We start from the raw sequence: 8,507 nt of genomic DNA, 5'->3' as shown, positions 1-8,507 counted from the left end.
AAATCAATAGCAGCTCTATTTTGCAGTACGGCATGCCGCAAGCTGTCCATGTCTTGTGACAATTCAGTAATTATTTCTGTTGTAACATTTGATTGCTTAACAGCCCAGCAAGCAAGCTTTCCTAAATTAGTCATAGCGTGAGCAACTGCTACTCCTGGCGCTAAAGCCGCAGCGAAAATCCTTTTTGCGGGGCCCCACAACTGCACATCATCTTTACAGTCAGACCCTAATGTCGTTAGACTACGCTTGGATCGTTTATAAATCTGCATTGCTCGAGTTAAATTTAACCATTGTTGATCGTGTAGATTAGGAGCGAAAAGTGTTAGTCGGCCTATGTAACAGGGACCCCCCATTGGGTTAGCTGGTACTCCCTGCCATGCCCTGTCCCCGCAAATTAAGAATATTCCCGGGGGTAATGCCTTAGGTCCCCGAAGACCAACCCGAGCGGTTACCCTGGCCCCGAACACAGTGACATTGTCGCTGCTGTCATTATACCCACAGTATGGTCCCTCTGGATCAAACCCATATGTCTTGCTTGTAATATTGGTCCACTGTCCTCGCTGGCCTCCAGTCCTTAGTATAAAACATGTTCGAGTCCAGTTTTGGCTGCTATTACCAACGGCCACCGAACCCAAAAGGTCTAATTCTTGCGGGTCCCAGGGCAACGTTTTATGTAATCTTTTTAGTAGTGTCACCACATTGTTTGCTGTCGAATCATTCTTACAAATCAGATTCTCAATTGTTCCATCTCCGGTAAACTTAGTGCCATTACAATAATAGTAAAAGGAACCCGCGCTTACATTAACATATTCTTTGAACAATGATTGTAACTCCGTAGGATCTCCAATGGGGACCCCAAAAAGACAGGTTCGGAAGGGGTCTCTGGCAGTAGCCAGGGACAGACAAAATGCCGATTGACCTGTTTGATTAGCCCAAGTGACCCACATATTGTCATGTGGACTGATCTTTGTTATGGTGTGTACTCTGGTGGCCATTAGTATCAAGCCCAGCATCGTCGCACTGATCATTCTTCTCTCGATCATGTTGGGGTCCTCTTTCTGCTGTTCCTTCTTCGACGGCGGGTCTCACGAAGCGGCTAGGGACCCAGACAGGACCTGTGGGGGAAGAGACACACACATAACCCCTACCTATATAAATTACGTCGACTGGCCCTAGCCATTGACCTGTTTTCATGTCTCGATATCTAACTCTCATGCTTTGATTATTATTCTTTCGGTCCACCAAGTGGTGACGAATTGCAGGTGGCTCATCATCCTCACCAAATATGCACAGGTAGTTTAATACAAATAATACTTTGTCTATCCTTTCCCTAGCATCTGTGATCTCCTTAAATTTCTCTAAATATTGTTTTAGCGTTCCATTGGCTCTTTCTACAATGGCCTGTCCTGTTGGAGAATATGGTATGCACGTAATATGTTTGATATTCCATAAGTCCATAAAATTTTTGGTCGCTCCACTTGTATATGCAGGTCCGTTATCTGTCTTTATTGTTTCAGGCACACCCATCACAGCAAAACAGCTCGTAAGGTGTCTGCGCATGTCCCTAGCTCTTTCCCCTGATTGCGGGGTAGCCCAAATCATATGGCTATAGGTATCAATTGTAACATGTAAGTATTTTAATCTTCCGAAGCTGGCAATGTGTGTAACATCCATTTGCCAAACTTCGTTAACCTTTAGTCCTCGGGGGTTCACCCCTGTTCCCAACCCTGCTCCTGCATTATGGTGGCTGCATATTGGGCAGGACTTTACTATAGCTTGCGCATCGGCTCTTGATATTCGATACGCTTTGGCTAGCCCTTTGGCATTTTGGTGGAATATTGCGTGTGCCTCACGCGCCCTGCAAAAGGGTGACAACGGCACTTCTCTAGTGACACTTGCGACCAGTCTGTCTGCCCGTGCATTGCCCTCTCCCAGGCCTTCCTCCCACTGATGGCTTCTAATGTGAATCATGGCATAAGGCTCCGTTCTCTGTTCAATAGCGTGTTGCAGGCTAATTAACAATTCTGCTAGTCGTTCATTTTTAACATCCCGGAGGCTTGCGTCTTCGATGCATTAACAATTCCCACCACGTAGAGGGAGTCAGAAATCACGTTCAGCGGGGCATCCTTCCATTTCACAAAAGCCCAGACCACTGCAAACAATTCCAATGTTTGCAGAGAATCCTTTTGCTGTGCTTGTAAAATCTGATGTCTCCAAGTTTGTTCTTCTTTCCAGGTTATCGCAGCAGTTCGTGATCGTTTTCCTGCATCCGTAAAAACTGTAACTGCATTCTCGTGTGGTATTGGTGATCTTTTCGGTATTACCAACCAATTTTGATTTTGCATCCATGCTAGCGTTGTTGATGGTAATGGTTTTGCTATTATCTCTGCTCCATCCTGTAGCAATGCTGCTTGTAAGTCCGAGGAATTTCGTAGAAACCATTCCAAGTCATTAGGCTTGATAGGTAGCCAGATAGCATTCGGTGGGGCACCATCTATTTGTAGTATACGTTCTCTTCCCCTTTTTATTAATTCTGCTAGGGTCAAAATTTTTTCTTGGATTGTTCTTCTTGGCTGTAATGGCGGTGCTATCCATTCTAGCACTCTTACCACTGGCCCCTTTTCCCCCGCTTTTATTTTTTGTTGCGTTATAGCTCCCATTAGGTATTGAGGTCCACATAATATTGTGAGGTCAAGGGGCTGATTTTCTATGCGTCGATGGGTGACATGCGTTGTAATCATAGATGCAATATCCTGTATGATTTTCTGTTGATCCTCTGACACCGTAACGGGTGTCGCTGGGTCTGTGCCCCTCAGCAAAGGTCTTAATGCGTTTAGCAGTTCATTCGGAATTCCAACGACTGGTCGTAGCCACTGTAAATCCCCCATTAGTTTTTGGGCATCGTTGAGAGTTCTAATGTCCGCTGTGAGTGTTAATTTTTGTGGTTGAATTTTCGTTTCAGTGATCTGCCAGCCCAGGTATTTCCATGGGCTTGATTCCTGTATCTTTTCCGGGGCTATTACCAATCCGGCCCATTTTAACTGTTCTGTCAGTTCGGATTTTTGCTGCAACGTAAACGGCGATGGTTGTGCTAGCAATATATCATCCATGTAATGGTATATTATCATCTTATCCCATTGTTTACGTATTGGTTGGAGAGCTGCATCCACATATAACTGACACAGCGTGGGCGAATTTCGCATCCCTTGTGGTAACACAGTCCATTCAAATCGCTGGTCCGGCCCTTCTCGATTTATAGCGGGCAGTGTAAATGCAAATCTCTGCTTGTCGCTCTCGTGGAGTTTAATAGTGAAAAAGCAGTCCTTCAAGTCTATGATTAACAATCGCCATCCTTCAGGAATCATGGCAGGATTAGGTAGTCCTGGTTGCAGTGCGCCCATGTTATACATTTGTTTATTAACTGCACGTAAGTCATGTAACAGTCTGTACTTTCCGGATTTCTTCTTTATTACAAAAATCGGAGTATTCCAGGGGCTGGTAGATAATTGTAAGTGTCCTTGCAGGTACTGCTCCTTTATCAGTTCATGTGCGTGTATCAGACTTTCCCTTTTTAAAGGCCACTGCTCCACCCAAACAGGCTCCTCAGTTTTCCACCTGATAGGGATCGGGAAAGTCCAAGCAATGGCCGCATCTATAAAGGGCAGGCATTCATGTGATCAGTGGTTAACACCACTCCCATTTGTGCTAGGATGTCGCGACCTACCAGGGCATGCACTCCATCTGGGAGCGGTAATATAGAGACTGTACATTCCACTGTTTTGTCCCCCAACGTCCATTGTTGGGGTGGGGATCGACGAGCAAAAGTCATTCCGCCGACCCCGCTGATGGTTGTACTTGTCTCGACTGTTGGCCAGTGCTGAGGCCAGTTCTCTGTGCTGATGATTGATATATCAGCCCCAGTATCCAATAGGGCGTTGACTCTTATAGTTTCCCCATTGTATTTAAGGGTGACAGGCCTTCGTGGTCTTTGCTGTAGTCCCACCGTTAGCATGGCCATTCCACCTGTGGATCCAAATGCTCCTTTGTTGCGCGGCGCTTCTCTTGCAGGTGGAATGCTGGCCGCTAGATGGGGTAGTGGTATTAGCTGTGCTATGCGCGTCTCCTTTGGAATAAATACTGGCGGAAACATAGCCGAAACAATTATTTGTATATCCCCGGTATAATCTTTATCGATTAGTCCTGTTAGCACTTGTATTCCATTTAAAGTGGCAGATGATCTTCCGATAAGCAAGGCACCCACGGGCTCGCCGTTAATTTTCACGGGTCCTATCACACCGGAGTTAACTCTTGTTGGTTTAGAGTCCCATAATGTAACATTTACTGCCGTTGCCAAGTCCAGTCCCAGGCTCCCGCTTGTGGCTGGCTGGAGACAAAAGGGTTCGTTGCTCCGATTGGTGCTGCTGTTGTCGCTGCCGTGGTGGGGAAAGCCGCTTTTTGTGTCGTTGAGGGGCGACTCTTCCCGCTGGCTTTCCCGTTTCCCTGTCCTCCTTTGCGGCATGCGGATTCATTATGCGTATTCGAGCGGCATGACGGACACCAAACGTTTGCCGTTTTGCACTGTCGTTTCATGTGTCCCGCAATCCCGCATCTATAGCATCGTAATGCTTGGCGTCCTGATGCATGGGGTCCTATCAGTTTTTGCAAGGGAGCAAGGGCAGCGAAAACTTGTTCCTGATTCTGTTTCAATCCCTTGGAGATACTCTCCCCTACTTGTTTAATAGCCTCAATTAACATAGCTTGTGGTCCTACCGGCACTTGTGCCATTCTCTCAAGTCCCTCTTCTATTGTCCATGTACTCGGCAGTGTAGCCAGTATATTACGCATAGATGGGTTACAATTTTGCAATGCACATTGTTTAAGAATCGTGCCTTTGAGATAGTCTGGCACCCCTGCCGCTTGTATGGCATTCGCAACCCGATCAATAAACAGCCCAAAAGGCTCCTCCCTACCTTGTTTGATTCCCATGTACGATGGAATTCCCCCTGGTTCTTTGATTTGATCCAAGGCCCTCCTTGCTAGCCCCATGGATTCTTTAGCTTTATCGGGGCCCAGCAAAGCCTGCGCTTCAAGACGAAAGTAGGGTCCCAGGCCCATAAGCTCTTCTAAGGTTACCCCATGTAGTGGATCCTCTGGTTGTCGTATCACAGCGACAGACTCCTGGCATACCGAGTGCCAGTGTGCATTAAACAATAGCTGCTGATGTTGTGTCAATATTAATTTCATAATGCTACGTATATCTCCTGGCAGCAGTATATTCGTTCCCCAAATATAGTCCAACATCTGTCGTGTAGGTTCTCCCTTTATTCCAAAATCACTCACTGTAGAGCGCAATTGGGTTAATAATTTCCAGTCTAAATTGGTCATATTAACAGTTACATTACCCTGAGCATCGGGGGGAGAATAGACTACAGGGAACGCCTGAGTTAATTGTGCCGCTGTCTCATAATTACCCTCCTGCATGGCTTCTTCTGCTATTTTTGCCCATAGTCCCTCTCTACCTCGTCCTTGCACGTCTTCTACAAATGGATTCATGCTCGTTTTCTTTTCTAAACCCTCTGCTTCAGGGGCTTCTGGCGGAGGTGGAGGTGCACTGGGCACTGACCCACCTTGTTGGGTTATTGTAAATGTTCTCACTGAAGGTGGAAGCGGGTACTGATTAATTTCCAGTTCTTTCTGACTGTTAGTTCCCCCTAAGCGCTCTGCCGCAGCAGCAGCAACCTTCTGTTCTGCTTTATGTATTGCTAATGCATTTATCACAGCCCTCCATGGCTTCATTAATATCTTAGCTGCCTTCTGCATATTAATCAAATCCTCAAACAACTTCTCCCCGAACTTTCGCCACTCCGCTTGTTCAAACACTGTGTCAGGATTGATAAAGCAACCCTTTGCCACCCCGTATGCTAACAATCCAGGTAATTCTTTTGGACAATCTATATCTAACACTTTACGATTTTCTAAAAAGCATTTAAGTAAATCATAAGCCGCTTGTCTCTCCATTTTACTCACGGTACCGTTGCTCCTTTGCAAAACTTCTGGCAGACCTGTTGCGGCGTTCCGGCGGGACCCACTATGGGTTCGTCCCGGGTGATCCTCTCTTCGTCACCTCCTGTACAGTTCTTTTATAAATCCGAGTACTCCTTAAATTCTTCAATCAGGACCGGCTTTCCCTTTGTTTTCCATCGACTTATAATTCCGGCTTACTCGTACTGAGTCCCCGTCCGGCAGGATCCCTGTTTGGGCGCCATTTGTTGTCGACGGAAGGAAGACACAAGCACTCAATATGAGTGATCAGTATGCTTCAACGTTACTAGATAGCTCCGTCGATATATATTCGGTACAAGATAATTAGCTCATACATGTTACAAAAGCTAAGATCATGATTGATTATTGCTATATCCTGTTAGTGCAGACAGCTATAACCACAAGTTCTCTTTTTAGAGCTAACTATAGCCCCAAGGACACTGTATTCCTTGGTCCAAGGACACTGTTCTTCTATCCCTTTTACAGCTGTCAGCTGCAAGCCTTATGTTTTACGGTTAGCCTAATCATATACTAGTGGTGTGCGGTATTTGGCAAGATCGTCCTCATCTAATTGCTCAATGTTTAGGTGACCTCTACCCTCAAGCCATTCCTCTACACTCCGTATTCGCTGTTTCACAGCAACCCTAAGTATTACTCTGTCCGGCATGGCAGACGACTGAAAAATCGGGCCCCCGAAAACGCGTTTCAAGCCCCATTCGCCCATCCAAAAGTGCCCCCAAAGGAAGGCTTTGGGTACAACTGAACTATCCAGGGGAGCCTTTATGCAGCCCCACATGCAACTGGACCCTCCGCGTTCACTCTTTCACCGCAAGCCTAAATATAGCCCTCGGCACAATGGGAGAATGAAAAAGCGGGCCTCAGAAAAAGCATTGCGATTCCCTTTGGACCGTCGAAAAGTGCCCCCAAAGGAAGGCTTTGGGTACATCTGAAAACCCCAGGGGAGCCTTTATGCAGCCCCACATGCAACTGGACCCTCCGGGTTCGCTCTTTCCGAGCAACACTAAACATAGCCCTAGCCCGCATGGGAGACGACTGAAAACTCGGGCCACAGAAAACTCATTCCAAGCCCCTTTCACCCATCCAAAAGTGACCCCAAAGGAAGGCTTTGAGTAGAAATGAACTCCCCAGGGGAGCCTTTATGCAGCCCCACATGCAACTGGACCCTCCGCGTTCACTCTTTCACCGCAAGCCTATATATAACCCTTGGCGTAATGGGTGAAGACTGAAAAAGCGGGCCTCAGAAAACGCATTGCGAATCTCTTTTGACCATCCAAAAGTGCCCCGAAGGAAGGCTTTGGGTACAAGTGAACTCCCCAGGGGAGCCTTTATGCAGCCCCACATGCAACTGGACCCTCCGCGTTCACTCTTTCACAGCAAGCCTAAATATAACCCTTGGCGCAATGGGAGAAGACTGAAAAAGCGGGCCTCAGAAAACGCATTGCGAATCTCTTTTGACCATCGAAAAGAGCCCCAAAGGAAGGCTTTGGGTACATCTGAACTCCCCAGGGGAGCCTTTATGCAACCCCACATTCAACTGGACCCTCCGTATTCGCTGTTTCACAGCAACCCTAAGTATTACTCTGTCCGGCATGGCAGACGACTGAAAAATCGCGCCCCCGAAAACGCGTTGCAAGCCCCATTCGCCCATACATAAGTGCCCCCAAAGGAAGGCTTTGGGTACAACTGAACTATCCAGGGGAGCCTTTATGCAGCCCCACATGCAACTGGACCCTCCGCGTTCACTCTTTCACCGCAAGCCTAAATATAACGCTCGGCGCAACGGGTGAAGACTGAAAAAGCGGGCCTCAGAAAACATATTGTGATTCCCCTTGGACCATCGAAAAGTGCCCCCAAAGGAAGACTTTGGGTACAAGTGAACTCCCCAGGGGAGCCTTTTTGCAGCCCCACATGCAACATGACCCTCCGTATTCGCTCTTTCACAGCAACCCTAAATATAGCCCTGGCCCGCCTGGCAGTCGACTGAAAACTCGGGCCAACGAAAATGCGTTACAAGCACCTTTCGCCCATCCAAAATGACCCCAGAGGAAGGCTTTGGGTAAAACTGAACTCCCCAGGGGAGCCTTTACGCAGCCCCACATGCAACTGGACCCTCCCGGTTCGCTCTTTCCGAACAACCATAAATATAACTCTAGTCAGCATGGCAGAAGACTGAAAACTCGGGCCCCACAAAACTCATTCCAAGCCCCTTTCGCTCATCCAAAAGTGCCCACAAAGGAAGGCATTGAGTACAAGTGAACTCCCCAGGGGAGCCTTTATGCAGCCCCACATGCAACTGGACCCTCCGCGTTCACTCTTTCACAGCAAGCCTAAATATAGCCCTAGCCGGCATCGGAGATGACTGAAAAATCGGGGCCCAGAAAACGCCTTACAAGACACTTTCGCCCATCCAGAAGTGCCCCCAAAGGAAGGCTTTGGGTACAAGT

At 47.4% G+C, this 8,507-nt stretch overlaps 1 long non-coding RNA gene across 1 annotated transcript; it reads right to left on the bottom strand.

Moving 5' to 3' along the window:
- Positions 1–589: 589 nt before the first annotated feature.
- On the bottom strand, positions 590–6,649 carry LOC140003405 (uncharacterized). The gene is made up of 2 exons (XR_011811946.1): positions 6,028–6,649; positions 590–1,115 (listed from the first exon to the last, which is right to left on the bottom strand). It is a non-coding gene; the product is annotated as an uncharacterized lncRNA (long non-coding RNA).
- Between the last annotated feature and the right edge of the window lie 1,858 nt (positions 6,650–8,507).

Source organism: Anas platyrhynchos, chromosome 11 (assembly GCF_047663525.1).
Source record: "Anas platyrhynchos isolate ZD024472 breed Pekin duck chromosome 11, IASCAAS_PekinDuck_T2T, whole genome shotgun sequence".
Classification (NCBI taxonomy): domain Eukaryota; kingdom Metazoa; phylum Chordata; class Aves; order Anseriformes; family Anatidae; genus Anas; species Anas platyrhynchos.
The sequence above is the reverse complement of the archived record's forward strand: the minus strand, read 5'-3'. Positions and strand labels throughout refer to the sequence as shown.